The sequence below is a fragment of the Herpailurus yagouaroundi genome, unplaced genomic scaffold (assembly GCF_014898765.1).
Source record: "Herpailurus yagouaroundi ecotype Mexico unplaced genomic scaffold, PumYag 189, whole genome shotgun sequence".
Taxonomy (NCBI): domain Eukaryota; kingdom Metazoa; phylum Chordata; class Mammalia; order Carnivora; family Felidae; genus Herpailurus; species Herpailurus yagouaroundi.
Window position 1 is genome coordinate 174,211 of NW_024412420.1, and position 22,432 is coordinate 196,642.

The 22,432-nt window shown below is 41.7% G+C and overlaps 1 long non-coding RNA gene and 1 pseudogene across 1 annotated transcript in view; both read left to right on the forward strand.

Annotated features, from left to right (window-relative positions):
• Window positions 1-2,528: 2,528 nt before the first annotated feature.
• On the forward strand, window positions 2,529-3,634 carry LOC121045163 (transmembrane protein 65-like; annotated as a pseudogene).
• Window positions 3,635-10,596: 6,962 nt separating this feature from the next.
• Window positions 10,597-22,432, forward strand: part of LOC121044665 (uncharacterized) — a 28,562-nt gene continuing 16,726 nt past the window's right edge. Inside the window, exons 1-2 of the long non-coding RNA XR_005797419.1 lie at window positions 10,597-10,611; window positions 16,093-16,102. This is a non-coding gene — a long non-coding RNA (uncharacterized LOC121044665). The remainder of the gene's footprint in view (window positions 10,612-16,092; window positions 16,103-22,432) is intronic.

Below are 22,432 nucleotides of genomic sequence, written 5' to 3' on the forward strand. Positions count from 1 at the left end.
TAAGTCCCCACAGCAGAGAATGGATTTTGCAAAAATGCAATCATGTAGAATGAAATCTGTTCCTCTGGCATGCAAGTATTCTCTTTATGGCCTGTCTCTGAGGCCATTGAAACTCTGGCCACATTTGGGATTTCCATGCCTCCCTCTCCCACCTCCTTGTCTGATGCACACAGTGATTTCCGGGCCTCGGTAACCCAACTTTTCTTGGCAGATTGACAATATTTTACTCATCTTTCTGCACTCTGAATGTCTGTGTTCCCACAAATTCATCCATTGAGATGATAACCCCCAAGGAGATGATGTTAGGAGGAAGGGGCTTTGAGAAATTAGTAGGTCATGAAAGTGAAGCCCTCATCAATGAGATTAGTGCCCACTTCAGAGAGGTTCCTGAGAGATCCCTTGTCCCTTCCACCGTGTGAAGACACAGCACGTAGACAGTCATTGGTACCTTGAAAGAGGGCTCTCAGAAGAACCGGACGTCACATTTCCAGCCTCCAGAACTCAAAGAAATAAGCGATTTTGTTCCTAAGCTTCTGTGGGCCAGGAACTGAATTGGTGCTCATGGCCACCTGAGATTTATTCAGGGAGGAAGCCAGAAGTTTGTCCTGACAAGTACAAGGCTGTATGGCTCTGCAGAAGCTCATCATGAGTCCAGACCTCAGCCTTTCAGAAACGCTTGGCCACACCCTGGAGCCAAATGCTATGCCTGACCAGAACACTAACACGCACCCTCAACTCACTCCTCTTGGAAGGTTAATCCCTACACGGCTATTATTTCTGAGGCTATGTCCTCCAGGGCTTGATCCTAACCCTACCCATGGTTTTGGCCCTCAGGGGCACACACACTAGGTCTCATCAAAGAACTGAATCAGGACCCATGCCAGGCACACAATGATTCAGTGAGAAGTCCAGAATTTCTTCATGCCACTTCCAAGGCAATGATGGGCTAGTAAACCTTTACTAGACATTGCAGAGGGATACCAAAATAATACCAACACAATATTCATGAATCACAGTAAACCAAAGGGTGCTTGGGTGGCCCAGTTGGTTAAATGTAGGACTCTTGATTTTGTCTCAGGTCATAAAATCAGGGCGTGTGAGATTGAGTCCCGTGTGGGGACAGCACAGAACCTGCACTGGATTCTGTGTCTCTGCCCCTCCCCTGCTCACACTCTCTCTCTCAGGTGTGACCAGATAGTTTGAAGGAATAAAGCCCCAGGAAACAGCAGCCAGATACCTTACTTGCAAGGTTCCCAGCAGCCCATTCAGGTGAGTGAAGGACCCACTTCTGGGAAAGTGCCAGAGCCTCAGCATATTTCGGAGACCTCGAGAAGAAAAGAGTTAACCCAAATCAGTGGGAACTGCAGAGAACGTCTGATGGCAAGTATCTGGCTTGGCCTCTGCCCTTGAGGAGCTGTTAGAAATTAATCTGAGATTCCATAGGATAAGTTCCAGCAAAGTGGGTTGAAAATAGCCTACATGATCGAGGGCTATCCTTGCTGCACTTATGTAAAGAGCCAGGACAAGACGTGAAAATACACTTACTTTGAAAACAAATTAGTCTCACTTGCACCATAGTTGGAAGTAAGGAGAATAATTTAAGTTATCGTAGTTGTGATTTCAGCATTTACCATGACCTGAGTAGTTGCAAATAGAGTTTTTTGTGTACAGACCTTCCTACAGTTTTTGTAAAGAAAACCCTCAATTGACAGAGACAGACAGAGGATGAGTGGACACAGTACCACGGTCCTCAGTCCCCACAGGCAGGACGGGGATCACAGAAAATGGAATTCAAGTCATGACAGAGTGAGTTTGGAGACCATTAGCATGCATATTTGGGGTGATTAACTTAAGAGAACAATGAAGATTCACCACACAGTCGTGTGGATGTTGGATTCTAAACCTGTTCGCTGTAAACTGTTTGCTGTAAACTATGTGAGGGCTGGATCCTTCCAGGCTCTTGCAACATCTCACAAAAAGTCTCCAAACCCATGGGTGCAATTTTCTCCTATTTCTGATTTGGAATCACTGAGGACTAAACTGGCCTTTTCCCAAAGCCATGCAGGCTGAGGTGGGACAACAGGAGGCTTCCAAACCAACATCTAGTAATTTCCACCTGCTGCCTTCAGAACTCAGAACTGGGGTTATAATCTGCCCCAATCTTTAACCTTTGTCCTTTTGTTTCCATGGAAACACCCCTTAACATCCTGATACAAACACGTACACCCCAACTTTGGTGTACCTGCACCCCCACCTCCTGAAATGAGACACAACCACAGGGCGCTGACCTCTTTGTAGGACTAAATAACCTGACTTGATGACAAAGGAAACACCACGACTGCAGGGCAGGTCCAACCCTGTTTACACCACATCTCCCAGGGCCTGTGAGCCTCAGGTCACTGACCTCACCTCCAGTTTCTCAACTGGGACAGGAAGGCTAGGCCACAGGGGAGAGAGAGCCAAGCTCTGTGCTGAAAGAGGACGCTCAAGATGCCTTTGTGTGTAGTCCCTGCACTGCGGAATCCAAGATGGCCCCTGGGGGAGTAAGGGAGGAGGGCCAGGTGAGAGCCACCAGGTGATTGGACACCTGGTTAAGATCAATCTGAGAGGCTCTTGGTGATTGGGCAAGTGAGCAAGATACGTTGAGAACTTCCTCTTGATTGGATACAGGGGTGACACCAAGATAAGAGCCACCTGGTGATGGACACAGGGGTGAGCCCATCCTGAGAGAGTAGGAGATAGAAATGGGAGGTCCACTGTAAGTGGGGAAGCACTTATAGAAGAACTTGAACAAAGAGTCTGGGTCTTCTTAAGAATGTATTTTAGGGGGAGTCAAGCTCCTTCTTCCCCCGCCTTGCCAGAAATTGCTCTCTGGGACTGCCACGGAGGCGGGGGCGGGGGCGGGGGGGGAGGGGTGGGCGGTCCCTGCTCTACTCCCTGTCACTGCTCCTCAGCCAGCCAGGTCCAGGCTGCTCTGCCTGCTGAGGAGCCTGACACCGTTGCAGGTTGAGGACTGGTCAGGCCGCTGTGCCCCACCCGCAGTCTTGGTGCTGCTGTGGGTGGGGGCTGCTGGTTCTAGCGTCCCCTGGTGAACCGCCCCAAGGAGCCCATGGAGGTGCTGAACACAGCACCAGGCATGCATGCAACTTCACGTACAACCTGCACTCCACAGAGAGGAGCTGGCTGCTGAAGGAGCTGCACCCCTTCCATTCCATTACCATCGCCCAGGAAAAATTGGAAGCGCCATCACCCACAACAGGATAACTGAGATAGGTATTCATCCACATTGCAATATCTTTCATAGTGCTTGGCTTCTTGGATAATGCAATTACGATTGTTGCAGGCATATTGAGATGTCTATTGGAATTTTGGGGGAATATCAACTATGGCAGCTGCTGCTTTGGGAAATCTTGTCATCAGATTTATCAGGACTAGAATTTGCAGGCCCAGTTGAAGCTTTTGCTTCCAGATTAGGCTTGTCAGTTCCTGATTTTACACCAAAACAAGTGGACACGTGGTAAATACGTGTTAGTAGAAACATAGCAAAGCTGTTGGTGTGAGTATTCTAGGAATGTTTCCTTTGTTTTTCTTTGGAGGAGGTAAAGAAGGTTAAAAACTGGAAAAGAAAAATTAACCCTCTTAGATTATCTATAAAAAGATGTAAACTAATGTACCCTAGTTACTAAACATGCTGTCACAACATTTAGGATTTAACAAAATAACAGTGTATGGATATGGGATCAAATAATTCAGCATGTTTAATGGAAAACAGTAACTTATTGTGGCTTGGTTTTCACAGGACATCTTTTAAAAATGTTTAGTATCATTTGTATGAATTGGTGAAATGCTTTTTATCAATGGCAGTCAACATTTTAGCTTTTCTTTATATATCAAAATATCATTTAAGTATCAGTCATTGATGTACTGTACTGAGTTGGGGTTTCCTTATTTGTTATTTCATGTGTGTGCATGCATGAAAGGGTCTTCCTTTGTGGCTGTTGTTCTCTAGTTACTATTCAACCTTGAGACCTTTTTCCACAGTACTGAAGATAGTTACTCTAAGTTAAAGGTTTTTCTTTTTTCCCCATTTGATAACATCAATCTTGTACTGTTTTAGAGTAAACATTTATAATCATATAATTTCAGTCACTTTATTAACTCATCCTATTCAAGATAGATGCACACTTCAAGTATTTTACGTATCTATTACTCATTTTCATTTTCTGACCTCACTATCTCAGGAGCCAGAAGTTAATCAGAATGAGTTATTATGTGGTGTCCCTACTACATAAAAGTATAAATGTTAATAAGTGTATTTTCAGTTGATTTTTTTAACCTTTAACTTCTCAATTTTGAGTTAATACATGGTCATTTCTAACTGCTTAGGTGAAGAAAATGATTACTTTAGGGTCTTTTATAAATGAGGAGTATGGAATTAGGGTAAAATAAGGGGGTTGAAATGCCACTTGGAAATTAGGACTCTAAAACTTTTTTTTTTTTTAGAGAAGAAGAAAATGGGAACTGTTGAGAAAGCTTATGGTATAAGCAGTGAAGTTGTGGTGTTTAGAGGGTTGATGAGATAAAATTATATTGTTTGGGATGGATTTCATTTCCCCAAAGTGTCTTCTCATCTGCTTTGAACGATTCTGAGTACTCCATACTCATAATCCTGGTGTCTTATCTCATTTAGTGAATTTTATTTCTGGATAATTACATGGAGCTGAAAACTATATATTTTATATTTTGCTTTTTTTCTATGAATAGTCTAGTAGTCCAAGTGATGTGAGGAGAAATCTTTTTTGTCTTCTTTTTTCTTTTGTGATGTTCAAGTAATGTTCTAGGTTGAAATTACTTATGTTCAGCCTTCCATACCTGAAATATAGCATAACTATATATGAATCATAAGTTTTACTTTTAGCGTATGCTAAAATTACTCTTACTTGTAAGAGTAAACACCATGGAGAAGAAAAACTGAAGTGAAAGTTACTGTTTGGACTTTTAAAAACTGAGAACAAACTGAGGATTGATGGGAGACAGGAAGGAGGGGAGGCTGGGTGATGGGCATTGAGGAGGGCTCCTGTTGGGAGGAGCACTGGGTGTTGTTTGGAAACCAATTTGACAATAAATTTCATATTTAAAAAAAGAAAGTTACTGTTTGGGCCACTGAAATTATTTATATTCTAAATAGAGACATCAGAAGGGACACTTCTAAGAAGGAAGTATTTTCAGCTACCTTATTTTGAAGTTTTATTTGCACATAATTACTTAGACCTCTTATTTTCAGAGGGGCTGTTTTTTCCTACAAAGCCATTTGACATAATTTCTGCTCTGTGAGTTTCAAAATAATTTAAAGCTATCCTTTAATTATAGATTTCGAGGAAAAAGAAGAAAATAAATCATATAATGTAAAAATTAATGTATAACTTTATTATTATGAATATGTAATACAACAGACTCATTTGATCAAATTAGAATTACAGAACTTGACTCCTTAAACAGAATTGTGGTTTTATCTTCCACCTAGTACTACACACACACACACACACACACACACACACACGCACCAAAAGAACTTCTTTGTTACTTTAGCTGATAGGATTCAAGTGCTTATTTAAACAATTTGGGGAGTGGGGGTAAACATATACATGCTTTTGTTCCTAACTTGTATATTGCCAGTCCTTTCTGTTTTCTAAACAGTATTTTATTGTGATACTTAAATTTTCTTCTTATTCATTAAATCCCATATCCAGAGTCCTTGTCTGTGAGTATAGAAAGGGCTTTTGATTGTTGGTTTCCACTTTTTGCTCTTGAAAGTAGTCCTACAGAGGCTTTCAGCTGAGCTGAATGTCTGCAGAATTATTTGAGGTGTCAGAACATAGTATATATTTCCTTCATGTTGAAAGATCTTTTAATTTATTGAAAGAAAAATTCAGATTATTCAGATAATTAATTTTCAAAAAATGGAGCCCTTTTGCCTTAAGTTTACATCTTTTCAAGATCTTATTCTACATGAGTATTGGTGCTTTGTAACTTCTGAAAAATGGCACCCTTTAAGATAATGATGTCATAAAATCATTGTTTCATTGTACTTGTCACAAATAACCACTTCAGATTGAAATTGGAATCTTATTTCTCATGTTAGCTATTTCTTTGTTGAAAACACCATAATTTTAGTTAAACGGAACATGAGCTACTTTAGTACTCTTTGTTAAAAAATCATGTATTACAATTTGTTGACGTGTTGATTCATTTAAATTGGGTGCATTGTAATTATCAGGGAATACTATGAAAAATTATATGCCAACACACTGGACAACTGGAAAGAAATGGACAAATTCCTAAACACCCACACATTTCCAAAAACTCAATCAGGAGGAAATAGAAAGCTTGAACAGACCCATAACCAGAGAATAAATTGAATCAGTTATCAAAAATCTCCCAACAAATAAGAGTCCATGACCACATGTCTTCCCAGGGGAGTTCTACCAGACATTTAAAGCAGAGATAACACCTATCCTTCTCAAGCTATTCCAAAAAATAGAAAGGGAAGGAAAACTTCCAGACTCATTCTATGAAGCCAGTATTACTTTGATTCCTAAACCAGACAGAGACCCAGTAAAAAAAAGAGAACTACAGGCCAATATCCCTGATGAATATGGATGCAAAAATTCTCAATAAGATACTAGCAAATTGAATTCAACAGCATATAAAAAGAATTACTCACCATGTTCAAGTGGGATTCATTCCTGGGATGCAGGGCTGGTTCAACATTCGCAAATCAACAGAAGGGATGTATCAACATGATACATCACATTAATAAAGAAAAGATAAGAACCAAATGATCCTGTCAATCGATGCAGAAAAGGCATTTGACAAAATTCAGCAATGTTTCTTAATAAAATCCCTCGATAAAGTCGGGGTACAAGAAACATACTTAAACATCATAAAAGCCATTTATGAAAAGCCCACAGCTAACTTCATCCTCAATGGGGAAAAACTGAGCTTTTTCCCTGAGATCAGGAACACGACAGGGATGTCCACTCTCACCGCTGTTGTTTAACATAGTGTTGGAAGTGCTAGCATCAGCAATCAGACAACAAAAGGAAATCAAAGGCATCAAAATTGGCAAAGATGAAGTTAAGCTTTCACTTTTTGCAGATGACATGATATTATCCATGGAAAAGCCGATAGACTCCACCAAAAGTCTGCTAGAAATGATACATGAATTTAGCAAAGTTTCAGGATACAAAATCAATGTACAGAAATCAGTTGCATTCTTATACACTAATAATGAAGCAACAGAAAGACAAATAAAGAAAATGATCCCATTCACAATTGCACCAAGAAGCATAAAATACCTAGGGATAAATCTAACCAAAGATGTAAAAGATCTGTATGCTGAAAACTATAGAAAGCTTATGAAGGTAATTGAAGAAGCTGTAAAGAAATGGAAAAACATTCCATGCTCATGGGTTGGAAGAATAAATATTGTCAAAATGTCAATACTACCCAAAGCTCTCTACACTTTCAACACAATCCCAATCAAAATTGCACCAGCATTCTTCTCGAAACTAGAACAAGCAATCTTAACATTCATATGGAACCACAAAAGGCCCCGAATAGCCAAAGTAATTTTGAAGAAGAAGACCAAAGCAGGAGGCATCACAATCCCAGACTTTAGCCTCTACTACAAAGCTGTCATCATCAAGACATCATGGTATTGGCACAAAAACAGACACATAGACCAATGGAATAGAATAGATACGCCAGAACTAGACCCACAAACATATGGCCAACTAATCTTTGACAAAGCAGGAAAGAACATCCAATGGAAAAAAGACAGTCTCTTTAACAAATGGTGCTGGGAGAACTGGACAGCAACATGTAGAAAGTTGAAACTAGACCACTTTCTCACACCATTCACAAAAATAAACTCAAAATGGATAAAGGACCTGAATGTGAGACAGGAAACCATCAAAACCTTAGAGGAGAAAGCAGGAAAAGACCTCTCTGACCTCAGTCGTAGCAATTTCTTACTTGACACATCCCCAAAGGCAAGGGAATTAAAAGCAAAAATGAACTACCGGACGTTATGAAGATAAAAAGCTTCTGCACAGCAAAGGAAACAACCAACAAAACTAAAAGGCAACCAACGGAGTGGGAAAAGATGTTTGAAAATGACATATCGGACAAAGGGCTAGTATCCAAAATCTATAAAGAGCTCACCAATCTCCACACCCAAAAAACAAATAATCCAGTGAAGAAATGGGCAGAAAACATGAATAGACACTTCTCTAAAGTAGACTTCCAGATGGCCAACAGGCACATGAAAAGATGCTCAACGTCGCTCCTCATCAGGGAAATACAAATCAAAACCACACTCAGATATCACCTCACGCCAGTCAGAGTGGCCAAAATGAACAAATCAGGAGACTATAGATGCTGGCGAGGATGTGGAGAAACGGGAACCCTCTTGCACTGTTGGTGGCAATGCAAATTGGTGCAGCCACTCTGGAAAACAGTGTGGAGGTTCCTCAGAAAATGAAAAATAGAACTACCCTATGACCCAGCAATAGCACTGCTAGGAATTTACCCAAGGGATACAGGAGTACTGATGCATAGGGGCACTTGTACCCTAATGTTTATAGCAGCACTCTCAACAGTCGCCAAATTATGGAAAGAGCCTAAATGTCCATCAACTGATGAATGGATAAAGAAATTGTGGTTTATATACACAATGGAGTACTACGTGGCCATGAGAAAGAATGAAATATGACCCTTTGTAGCAACGTGGATGGAACTGGAGAGTGTTATGCTAAGTGAAATAAGCCATACAGAGAAAGACAGATACCATATGTTTTCACTCTTATGTGGATCCTGAGAAACTTAACAGAAACCTATGGGGGAGGGGAAGTAAAACAAAAAACAAAAAAAAAAGAGGTTAGAGTGGGAGAGAGCCAAAGCATAAGAGACTCTTAAAAACTAAGAAGAAACTGAGGGTTGATGGGGGGTGGGTGGGATGGGAGGGTCGGCGATGGGTATTGAGGAGGGCACCTTTTGGGATGAGCACTGGGTGTTGTATGGAAACCAATTTGACAATAAATTTCAAAAAAAATAAAAAAAATTGGATTCATTGTGTTGCCACTGTATGGTGACCAATGTTTTTACAAAGGAATTGAACAAAACATCTTTGAAGAAATTTGAAGAAAAAAAAAGGAGTGTATATCAAGGGTTGGTGATGTTTTTTTTTTTTTTTTTTCCCCCAGGGATGATGAAACCAAGCAAAAGAAACAAATTTTTTGTGTTTGTCATCAACCTTACATGTGCACAAACCTTAAAATACCAGTCAAGAGTCTACAACAGTCAACAGTATGTTTTCCTACAGGCAGCCACTTTCAACCTTTGCTGCTTCGTGAGCTATTTTGTCATTTCTCAAAACAACTTCTTATGCTACCTTGCAACTTTTTACTCTTGGGTGTTACCTTTGACCACAGTGTTTTTAAAACAATCTGTTTATGTATCTGCCTCTCCCACTATATGGGCCCTTCGATAGTTCAGATATTAAATTTCTTTATATCTCCAACTCATGGTGGTGTTCTGTAGCCTCAGTAGATGAGAAATGAGGGTACTTGTCTTAAGCTGTTTTCAGTGATGAAGTTCCAGACATGTGTTTCCCAGTACGCCATGGCCACAAGCTTCATGACCACTTTACCTGGACCGAAAGTGCAAAGCCAGGATGCAGTATAGGACACCAGCTTCTCAGTATAAAACTGACCCTGCTAATATTAATTGGATCATTTTAGGAAATGCCCTACAAATATGGGACAGCATTTTACAACATTCTCAGTTCCTTAGGTACATCTTTTAATTAAGGGAATTGATTCTGGAACTGGATTTGTATCATGTTTTAGAGTAAGAGGTCAGAAGAGTTCTTTCCTTCTCTTACTATGTCCATGGTGTGATTTTTTTCTGAGCACTCAACTCATCCTGTATTCTGGCTACTGCACCTATTTCTTCTAGACCAGCAGTGAAACAAGGGACCATATCTGGAGGACATCTCTCTTTGAACTTACACATACAGGTTATGGATTGCCAACTTGCTGATGTTAAGAACATTGAAAATATAGGGGATTAAGGTGAAATATAAAAGGAATTTTTTTTCAATCATTATTTCCCAAAGTGACCAGTTTATGCCTGGTTACAGAATTAGGTTTGACTATCTAGTTTCCTTTCATGCAGTACCTATAAGCACTAATTTGTGATGTCTTTAATTATCAATGTATTTTTCAACTGGTTATCAAAATTTTGCATTTTTTTTTTTGAAATCTAAAGCTCATTTTACATAAATGGTATGGGAAAGAGTTGAGTAAGAAATAAATTCATGAACATGGACAAAAGGAATCTAGAATTTATCTTTTATTGCTTAAAGCTCTTTCTGAAAAGAAATTTTCTTAAAGTCATTTCTGGGTTAAATTCTGAATAGATCTCATAAGTTTGACTTTTGCTCTATGGTAATAGAAACTCCTTAGTAAGAATGGAGGATCTGAAAGAAGTGTTTAGTTCACAGTTACATGGGATGAAATAATGACCTTTGTCTTTCTCTTCCTATCTGTAGGAGCATGTGCAGTGGCATCATGGGGTTAGGGTTTGGTTCCCAGAGATGGCAAGGGGAAAAAAGCCAGCTGTGCAGTGATCTCTAGGGCAGAGTGAATTGGGGGCAATGTGAGGGTGCCAGTCAGCCTTAGGATTTGTGTTCAGGCATTGGTTGATCCTGTGGGAAAGGCTTATGCTTTAGCTGGGGATCCCTTTCTGGAGCTCCACCGCATACATGAAAATGTCATGGTGATGTTCCCCCTTCTTCCCTGACAAGATTTGCAAGGTCATGGGTCTCAATTCAATTGATTCTTCAGAGCTAGGACGAGAGACACCTAAGGCCAGAGCCAAGGCTATGGTTAGGGTAGGTCCTGCGCGGAGACATGATCCAAAGCAACAGCAGGCAGTGGTTCCCCAGGATGCCAGAGATGAGGGGAGGTTCATGTTGCAGTTCAGGCTGAGAGCTTGGGCTCGGGGGCTGGCCGAGTATGTGGGCAGTGTGTAGGACTGAGTTGAAACTCCCCATCTGTAGCACCATCATTGCCTTGGAGGCAGCATGGGGAACGTCTTGGCTTCTCACTGAATCATTCTGTGCCAGGCTTGGGCCCTGATTCTGTTCTTTTCATAGATCTAGCGCGTGGGAACCCTGAGGGAAAAATACATTGTTAGGGTAGGTGTATTTCTGGGACACAGCACACCTCAGGGTTCCCCTTGGCATACCTGCCTTCTTGAATATATGGAATCAGAGTGTGACCCAGTGGGTGGATGAGAATTCCCTTCCCTGTACTTACATGAACACAGAAGGTGATTGTGAAGGACAAGTGCCTTGATCACTGCAGTGTAACCCCTGTACTTCCCAGTGTTATAATGAAAGACTCTCAGTCTTAGTGACATAAACTTCAAAGTTTTCCCAACATAGAAAAGGTTAAGGGCATTTCTGGTTTTACCAGGCCCCTTACACAAATTAGTATTAATAGGATTCAAAAACAAAGAAAGATGGATTGAAATCCAAATAGAATTAATTTAAAACACTTTGACTTCAGTGGTTTTTTGGAAACAGAACTATTATTTTAACATATTTATTGAATATATTTGGCTTACACTTGTGAAAACAAACAAACAACAACAATAAAACAGCAAACAAAGTTCTCCTGGGCTAGGTTTAAAATAAGGAAGGGATGTATCAATATAACAGGTGTCCCTGGTGGAGAACCTCATCATTGATTACTTAAATGTGTATCTATGGGTGCCTATCATTTACAACAAAATAGTATTATATACAAAGAAAAGGAAATCTGTCTAAAACTATTTTTTCATTCTTTAATTTTTCTCTGTTCTCTGTTAGTAACTAATTTCCCCCTTCCTGTCCCCAAAGGTTTTCTGTTAAGTTTCTCAAGATCCACATATGAGTGAAAACATATGATATCTGTCCTTCTCTGCCTGACTTATTTCACTTAGCATAATGCCCTTCGGTTACATCCATATTGCTGCAGATGGCATGGTTTTGTTTATAGAAGCACATTCAGCAATAGCCAAATTATGGAAAGAGCCTAAATGTCCATCCACTAATGAATGGATAAAATAGATTTGGTTTGTATATACAATGGAATGCTACTTGGCAATAAGAAAGGCTGAAAGCAACCATTTCATGTGTACAGGGTTAAGGAGTTTCTCCTCATGCTTAGGGGAAACAGCATCAGTTCATGTGGGTTGGGGCTAAGGATTTCTCCTCACACTTAAGGGAAACAGAATCAGTTCATGTGTGCATGTGTGCTGGGTATAAGGAGGTTCTCCTCAAACTTAGGGGAAAGAGCATCAGTTCATGGGTGCTGGGGGTAAGGAGTTTCACCTCAGACATAAAGGATACAGCATGAGGTCATGCGTGCTGGGGGTAGGAGTTTCTCCTCAGACGTAAGGGAAACAGCATCACTTCATGGGTGCTGAGGGTAGGGAATTTCTTCTCAGAATGAAGTGAGACAGCATCAGTTCATGTGTGCCTGGGGTAAGGATATTCTCCTCAGACATGAGCAAGACAGCATCAGTTGAGGAAGCCAGTAGTACAGAGTTTCTCCTCAGACTTAGGTGGAATAGCATCCGTTCATGTGTGCTTGGGGTAAGGAGTTTCTCCTCAGACTTATGGGAAAGAGCATCACTTCATGCGTGCTAGGGGTGAGGAGTTTCACCTCAGATGTATGGGAAACAGCATCAGTTCATGAATGCCATGGGTAAGGAGTTTCTCCTCAGAATTAGTAGAAAAAGCATCAGTTAATGTGGGCAGAGGGTAAGGAGTTTCTCCTCAGACGTAGGCAAAACAGAATCAGTACATAGGTCCTGGGCGTTATGGAGTTTCCCCTCAGACTTAGGGGAAACAGCATCAGTTCATGCATGGTGGGGGTAAGGAGTTTCTCCTCAGACTTTGGGGAAACAGCATCAGTGCATGCGTGCTGGGGGTAAGGAGTTTTTCCTCAGAATGAAGGGAAACAGCCACAGATCATGGGTGCCTGCATTAAGGAGTTTTCTCCTCAGACTTAGGGGGATGGCATGAGTTCATGTATCCTGGGGGCATGGAGTTTCTCCTCAGACTAAGGGGAAACACCATCAGTTCAGCATGCTGGGTAAGGAGTTTCTCCTCAGAATTATGGGAAACAGCAACAGATGATATGTGCTTGGCATAAGGAGTTTCTCCTCAGACTGAGGGGAAACAGCATCAGTTCATGTGTGCAGGGGGTAAGGATTTTCTCCTCACACTTAGGGAAACAGAATCAGTTCAGGTGTGCTGGGCATAAGGAGGCTTTCCTCAGACTTAGGGGAAACAGCATGAGTTCATTGTTGTTGGGGGTAAGGAGTTTCACCTCAAACTTAAAGGATACAGCATGAGGTCATGTGTGCTTGGGGTAAGCAGTTTTCCTCAGACTTACGGGAATCAGCATCACTTCATGGGTGCTGGGGGTAAAGAATTTCTTCTCAGAATTAAGTGAGACAGCATCAGGTTCAAGCGTGCCTTCGGTAAGGATATTCTCCTCAGAATTAAGCGAGACAGCATCAGTTCAGGCATGCTAGGAGTAAGGACTTTCTCCTCAGATGTACGTGACACAGCATCCGTTCATGTATGCATGGGGTGAGGAGTTTCTCCTGAGACTAATGGAAACAGCTTCACTTTATGCGTGCTAGACGTAAGGAGTTTCACCTCAGATGTACGGGAAACAGCAATAGTTCATGTATGCCCTGGGTAAGGAGTTTCTCCTCAGAATTAAGGGAAACGGCATCCGTTCACATGTGCAGTGGATAAGGAGGTTCTCCTCAGACTTAGGCAAAACAGAATCAGTCCATAGGTGCCGGGAATTTTGGAGTTTCTCCTCAGACATAGGGGAAACAGCATCAGTGCATGCGTGCTGGGGGTAAGGAGTTTCTCCTCAGACTTAAGGGAAACAGGTTCAGTGTTTGTGTGCTTGGGCCAGGAGTTTCTCCTCAGAGTCAGGGAAATAGTATGAAGTCAGGTGTGCTGGGGGTAAGGAGTTTCTCCTCACACTCAAGGGAAACTGCATCAGTTCATGCGTGCTGGAGGTGTGGAGTTTCCCTTCAGACTTAGGGAAAGAGCATCAGTTCACGCGTGCTGGGGGTAATGAATTTCTCCTCAGGCTTAAGGGAAACAGCATCACTTCATGGGTGCTGAGGGTCAGGAATTTCTTCTCAGACTTAGGGGAAGCAGCGTCATTTCATTTGTGCTGGGGTAAGGAATTTCTCCACACACTTGCGGAAAACAGAATCAGTTCATACGTGCTGGGGGTAAGGAGTTTCTCCTCAGACTTGAGGGAAACAGCACCAGATCATGTGTGCTGAGCATCAGGAGTTTCTCCTTAGACTTAGCGGAAAGATAATCAGTTCATGCGTGCTGAGGGTATCTTCTCCTCAGACTTTGGGGAAACAGAATCAGTTCATGTGTGCCGTGAGTAAAGAGTTTCTCCGCAGATTTAAGAAGCATAGGAGCTATAGATGTAGGAAGAATGGAAGTTCCTTTGATTAGACTTTACTTAACTTCTTGCCCTGAGAAATGGTTTGATTTTGAATAGATAAATTCTCACCATGGTTTGTGATGTATTGGTATAAGGATTCCAATTAATAATTTATTGCCTGTATGAGCTGGGGCACCAGGAAGGCAACTGACCCATTTCCCCTTAACGTTTACCTATATATTTTTAAATGCTTGATATTTTACCTTCAGAACTTTCATGTGTTGCTGGTTTAACCTCTTGATACTTATGGAATATCTAACTATTCCTTTATTAAAAAAAGGAGTAAGGAAAGGAATAAATAGAGGAATAAAGAGAGAAATAAAAGGAAAGAAGTAAAGAAAGAAAGAATAAAGAAATAAAAGGAAAAGAAAAGAAAAGACCAATCCTTACAGAAAGACGAAATCCTAAGTATCTCTTGAATTTCCTCATGCTCAGGGAACCAACAGCTATGTTTGTAGGTAGGTCCTTAAATTTGTACACACTTCTAAAAAGGTGTCTGGAGGTTAAAATAGTGAAAATTTGAATAACTGAGTTAATGTTGTAATGGGAGATTACATTGCAGAGAATTAAAATATTTACTGTTGCACCAAAAAGAATGAAATACCTAGGAATTATCTTAACCAGGAAATAATAGCTCTGCACTCTGAAAACTGTAAACACTGATGAGAGAAACTGAACACAACACAAATAAATGGAAAAATATTCCATGCTCATGGATTGGAAGGATTAATACAGTTAAAATATCCACACTACTGGAGCACCTGGGTGGCTCAGCTGGTTGAGAGTCTGACTTCTGCTCAGGTCATGATCTTGCAATTCATGAGTTTGAGCCCCGTGTCAGGCTCTGTGTTGACAGCTCAGAGCCTGAAGGGTGCCTTGGATTCTCTGTATCCCTCCCTCTCTGCCTGTACCCCATTTCTCTCTCTCTCTCTCTCTCTCTCTCTCTCTCTCTCTCTCAAAAATAAATAAACATTTAAAAAAATGTCCACACTACCTAAAGTAATCTGCAGGTTCAGTGCAATCCCTATAAGATGCCAACAGCATTTTTCACAGAATCAGAACCAATAATCCTAAAATTTGTATGAAATCACAGCAGACCCTGAGTAGCCAAAGCAATCTTGAGAAAGAACAAAGCTGGAGGTATCACAATCCCGGATTTCAAGATGCATTACAAAGCTGTAGTAATCAAAACAATATGGAGCTGGCACAAAAACAGACATGGAGATCAATGGAACAGAATAGAGAGCCCATAAATAAACTCACATTTTTATGGCCAACTAATCTATGGTGAAGGTAGTGGGGAAAAGAGTCTTTTCAATGTGATTTATTGAATGATATTGGGAAAACTGGACAGCTTCATGCAGGAGAAACTCGACCACTTTCTTATACCATACACAACATTAAACTCCAAATGGATTAAAGACCTAAATGTTGAGACCTAAAACCATAAATCTATTAGAAGAAAGTATAGGCAAGAGAAAGACAGATACCATATGGTTTCACTCTTATGTGGATCCTGAGAAACTTGACAGGAACCCATGGGGGAGGGGAAGGAAAAAAAAAAAAAAGAGGTTAGAGTGGGAGAGAGCCAAAGCATAAGAGACTGTTGAGAACTGAGAGCAAACTGAGGGTTGATGGGGGGTGGGAGGGAGGAGAGGGTGGGTGATGGGTATTGAGGAGGGCACCTTTTGGGATGAGCACTGGGTGTTGTATGGAAACCAATTTGACAATAAATTTCATATATAAATAAATAAAAAAAAAAGAAGAAAGTATAGGCAGTAATTTATTTTGACGTGGTCTGTAGCAGCATTTTTCTACGTATGTCAGAGAACAAAAATATATTATAAAATGGCTCTCATTGTGTCTTGTTGTTTAGATACTGTCTTTAATCCTATTTCTAGCATTCTTCCCCACTTGGTCATTTGGGCAACCTGTCGACCTGTTTACAGGCTGGAAGGGTCCAGCTGAGGCTAACTAGGGGCCTTTGCAGCCCCCTGAGAACCCTTTGCTGATTTGCTATATTAGAATCTATTCTCCGAAGTAGAAAAGATGTATCTTATCACAAAGGCCAATATTCTCATTTTTTCTTACTATTATTTTTATTTAACAACAAAAAAAGCAGGAAACAGCAAAATATTAAAATAATTGCAAAATCACTTTCTTTAGAGTCTAAGTTCTATGGAGGCCGAGATGATGTCTGTTTTGTTCTCTGCTCTACCTTCATGGCCTCACACAGCACCAGGGTCCAGGCATACTTAGGAAATGTTTGTTGCATGAATTAATGAGTGACGTTGTCCAGGTAAGTATGGTGAAGGCATGAAGGTGGCACAGTGGCTTGGCAGGCAGAGAACACCACTGTGAAACGCGATTTCCAGCTGTCAGCCGAGCATCCATGTGTGTTGTCAGAATGCGAAATGTATGGATGCCAAGAACTGCCTGTCATAGGTGGGTTTGGCGTCAGCAGGGTTGTCGGCCAAGCACCTGGAACCTGTAAGGCAGACTTCACCTGCCTAATTACAGATGTCCGTCCAGCCACTGGACTTCTCCCTGGCTGTAATTATGGCCTTTGAAGCCACTACACTGCCAGGCCAACTAGAAAGACCTAGCTTGGACTGCAGAAGGACCTATTTTGTTTTTATTTTTAAATTTTTAGAACATAAATCAAACCAGAGTACTTTCAATTTCCTTCCCATACTGCCCGAGGCCCTCACCAGACTGTCTTGCCTTAGAAAATGAAAAATGATAATTTCTTGGTTTGACTGGAGAAAATAATACCCTCTTGTGATCTGTTTCCCTTGTATCACTCTCTCCTTTAAGGTTAATTTAAATCAGCCTTTGTCTTTCTCCCTTACCCTCTTCCCACTATTTTTAATTGGAAATTATATATTATATATCATGGATCATATGTACCTATGATCCAGATAGAAAAATACCACATTTCTGGTGCCTTTGTAGCCCCCTGTGACCCTTTGTTGATCTTGTCTTCACCATTTATCCCCAAAGGTAACTACTGTCCTGAATTGTGTGTTGTTTTCTCCCATTTCTTTATGATTTGACCACCTGTATGTATGTTTCCTTAAATAATACATTGTTTTCTTTTTACCTACTTTAATTATCTTTTTTTTTTTTTTTTACTGTTTATTTATTTTTGAGACAGAGAGAGAGCATGAGTGGTGGGGGAAGGGTAGAGAGAGAGAGGGAGACACAGAATCCGAAGCAGGCTCCAGGCTGTGAGCTGACAGCACAGAGCCCGATGTGGGGCTCAAACTCACGAGCCATGAAATCATGACCTGAGCTGAAGTCAGACGCTTAACCAACTGAGCCACCCAGGCACCCCTGTTTTTACTTACTTTTGAAGGTTTATTTAAGTGGTAACAGCCTATGTAAATTCTTTTGTGGTTCATGCAGTGTTATATTTTTGAGATTCATCCATATTGATGTGGGTGGCTGTAGTTCATTCATTTTTTATTCCATTATATTAATATATTAAAATTCATTTAGGTGTTCTATTCAGGATACCTGGGTCGTTTTTAAGTTTTTGCTATCAGGGACAATATCTGGGGCATACTTGCTTCTACAGTTTCTTTAGGTTTCTTTTCGTGTGGAAATGATGGATCAATATTTTTGTGTATGTTCAACTTTACTAGGTAATGATAAATTGTTGTCCAAACTATCATGCCAGTTGCTGCTACCACCAGACATGTTTACGGTTTCCAATCGCTTTATAGCTTCATAGTTGTTATTATCAGACTTTTACATTTCTGCTAGTATGGTGGGGAATGCTTTCTTGGAGTTTTAATTTGTATTTCTCTGATTATTAGTGACATTGAGAAACTTTTTATGTATCTACAGGTTTTTGATCACTCCTGAAAGATAGTTGTTCATTACTTTTTAAACTTTTACATAGATTTTTCTAAATCTTATAGCTTCAGAGTCAGTTACATTTGTTGCAAATATCTTCCCCTAATGTTTATATGAGGCTGATATTTACATTCTATCTATGGCCATCTGGTAAATAGAGATCCTAGGAGTGAAACGTGTGGACCTAGAACATGTCATTTCACACGGTTGGGCTTCTATTTCTGCTCAATCATGTGAGCGTCCTGATGCATTCCCATCCTACTCACTAACAGAGGGTGATGGCGGGAGGGGTTTATATGCATGAAAACCCACTTTGAAAGTAAAGCACCATACACATAGATGGAAAGTGTACTTTTTTTCTACATTGTCATACAGTCTTCATTTCTATACCATAACATCTTCTCTGGAAATCTTTTTTGTTGTTGAGTTGCTTTTTTTTTTTTTTTAATTCCACTGCGTGCCTTTTGAAATTATTATTGACATTTTTTTTCACTTGTTATCTATTTGCTTTTCTAGCATATAAGCTTCAGAGGGCAAGTATTTTATCTTGCTGGGTTGTCATTGCATTCCTGGCAATCTGGATTAGTGCCTGGCACAAACTACGTCCTCAAAAATGTGCAGTGAGTTTGAGCCAGTGGTATTCGTAGCAGTCATGGTATCATCGCAGTGTGATAGTCCCAATGCTGTATTTAGGATTTGCTCCCTGTTCAGATAACTTTCCAACTTGTGTAGGGCATTATTCAGTGTATTCTCTGGACTTCTTCTTTCCAGGGAGGGTAGGTGGAGCCAAAGGAAGGGAATTGCACCCTTGGGAGTGGAGAGCTCAGTTTTTAGATTTGTAGCTCCGGCCCCTGGTGGGCTGGCAGTCCTCTGAGGGCAGATTGCTACGATGAGGCCAGAGTTTCCCAGGATTTTTTCTCTGCCCATCTGCATGGTTGCCATCAAGTTTGATGCTTTTTCAAACCTTGTTGGCTTTTGCTTTGTTCGTATAGAAACCAGAGCCGGTAGTTTGGGGAAAATGTTTGTGCATGTGAATGCTGGGGGAGGGGTGTCATGGAAGTGGCAGAGCTCCAGAGCTGGGTGGTGGACCAGGACACGGAGTGAGGACCCTGCAGACCTCTCTATGAAGGCCCTGCCTGCTTTGGAGGGCGCTCTCCTCAGAGAGCTTGTGATTTAGAATGACGCACACTTGGGGAACAGGCGTCCCTTTGTAGGTCTGCCGGGCTTTCCTGGAGCTGGTCCAGCCATTCCATGGAACATCTGGAAAGCCTTGGCCCCTCCTGGTGCCAAAGCCACTGAGCCCTGGAGACAGAGATCAATGAACTCTTCTTGGCTGCTCCTTAAGCCGTGTCCCAGACAAGTGCTTTTCTGGGAACCAGTGAGTAACATGGATCTTTGAGGCCAAGGCTTGTGTGCTGTGGCAGTGACTTTCACTTTTGATCAAAGGGTGGGGGCAGAGAAAGGGTCTGCGTGGGGACAGCTATGAGAATTTTGCTTTGTAGGAAATCAGAACCCAAGTGCGGAGCCCTGCTTCCTACTCACTGGTTTTCCAGCTGGAAAATCAGCAAGCTGAGCTATTGCCTGATGTTAATGTTCCTTCATGCTGGGGCTGTTATGAGGGGTGGGAGTGGGTTTGAGGCTACAGACTAATTTGGTTCTCCACCACAGGCAATCCTTGCAACCCCTGGGAGAGAATTCTAAAAAAGTGCAGGGTGATTTTTTTTTTATGCACATAATTTCATCTCACACTGGGTTGTGCTGAAGACAGTGAAAAGAATTTATGATGTATACTAGATTGGGTTAAATATGCCATGTAATTACCTGATATGCACTGAGGTTTCATAATTCACATGTTAGAATGCACATTTAATATTTATAATAAAATATATATGTGCATGCAATATAAAAATATATACAAAGAGTAGAAAGGCCCTCAACTCATCTCTCAATAAATGGTCTCCTCCTTTTTGGGGTCGAGAGCTCAGGATCAGCTTACTTTCAGTGTCATTAAAATAAAAGCTGTTTTATTTTACCGCTTTTGTACACATGGTAAGTGCTCAGTAAGTGTCATTTGAACTGTTGGTAGGAATGTACTTGGAGTTGCCCCTGACCCAGAAATTCTTCTGTAGGGTTATCCCACTGGCAAAGACAAATTGCTGGATTTCAAATAGCAGGATATTGGAAACAAGCAGAAATCCTACAGCTTAGGGGCATTCCGTACCCTCCTGTAATGGAATAAGCAACCATTACAAGTTTTTAGGCTGATTTTTATATATTAACAGGGAGAGATGTTCAAAACTAATGGTTGAGTAAAGTAAGTTGAAATCATGGTTATGGTATGATCGTGCAAAAAGAAACACACACACACATATACATGCTGGACATGTGTACACACACAAAATTTTACCTCAGACAAGTTGGAATGGGAGCAAAGGACTCTTTCCTGCCCCCATGTCCTTTTTATCTTGAGCACATATTTGTAATCTGCTCATCTGCACTCCTCACCATGTTGTCTCCTAGCATACATGACTACTACCTCTTCCGTCACATTTGCAACTTTCACCCTCCCCCCCCCCCACCATAGCACCCCGGGACCCCTCCGCAAGGTGCAGCTTGGCCTCATTTCTGAAGCCCCACAGAACTCTCTGACTGCACAGCGTAGCAATACATTAGACCTCTCTTAGGTTGTTCTCTGCCTTATTTCACGGTTATCACTGCTCTTCAAATAGACTGTCAGGAGAGAAGATGACTGTACGAGGAGGCATCAAGTTGCAGCCTGAGGGGCAAGGATCTCTTTGCCTGGCCCTTTGGACTGTCTGTGCTCCTGGAGCTGGACTTGAGTCACAACCTCTGTGGCCCATTCCCAAGGGCTGCTGTGCTGGGAAATGTATACTACCTCATTCCCTTACAGGTGATAGGAATAAGGGTGCAATACCCAGGGCCTTGCTTGCTGCTAGGACTCAGGGCAGGCAGCCAGTTACTAAAGTCAACTGTGTTCCAGCTCCCAAGACTTGTGCTTGTACATGCTTGTGCACATTCATGTACACACCCGTGCATTCACAGTCACCTGTGTGGTATGCCCCTGGGCTCCAAGCTTGCCAGATGCTGTGTCCTCCGCAAGCTCTACAGAAGCGACATTGGTGCTAGAAACACAGGCACCCTCCCACCCCAGGTCAGAGCGTGATGTATGAGAACAGTTTTGAAAAGAGCAGCCTGCTGGGGCTCTGCTGGAGGAGAAGAGAGAAGTTGGGGACAGTGTGTGTGGTTTGAGGAGCTGTGAGGCTGTGGGAGAGGGTGGCCGGACCTGCAGTTTGTCCCATTAATGTGTGTTTGGGGTTCCTGAAAGGTGGGTGTGTAGGATTAGGCTCCCCATTTCCTGATATCTCATTAGCATTCAGCCTAGACCCTATGGCTACTTTGTTTGGAAGAACTTGACTCTTCAGGAAAATAGAGGGTCTTAAGGCCACCCGCTCTATATATAACACCTATACAACATGGCCCTTGGTACTTCTCACATAAAGATAGGAAACTCACCTGTGTCCTCAGGGGCTTAAAGTTTAGTCCTGGAGACAGCCTTGTCTGCAAACACAATACCAGGGTAAACTAACACTTGCAAAGGCCTGAAGTCTTCTCCATTATTAATCTCCATAGTCTGGAGTGGTGTCTGACCTCCCTGCCTCATCGGTTGGTTGAGTGCTCACTGGCCAACTCTGGGGATGCAGAGATGAGGCACATGACTACTCGCAAGGATCTCATGCTTTTAGTTGTGGGAAAAGGCATTACAACAGTCAGCGCCAGAGTGTCATTGATTTAAGACTTCTTCCTGTTCAGGATTCATTGAGGCTTCAAGGATGGGCTGGCCAACCCTACCCAGCTTGGAATAGAGGCTTGGAGGCAGAAATGGGCTTTCCCTACTCAGGAGGGGACAAAGGGTAATGGGTGGCAGGCTGTGACTGTGTGGGAGA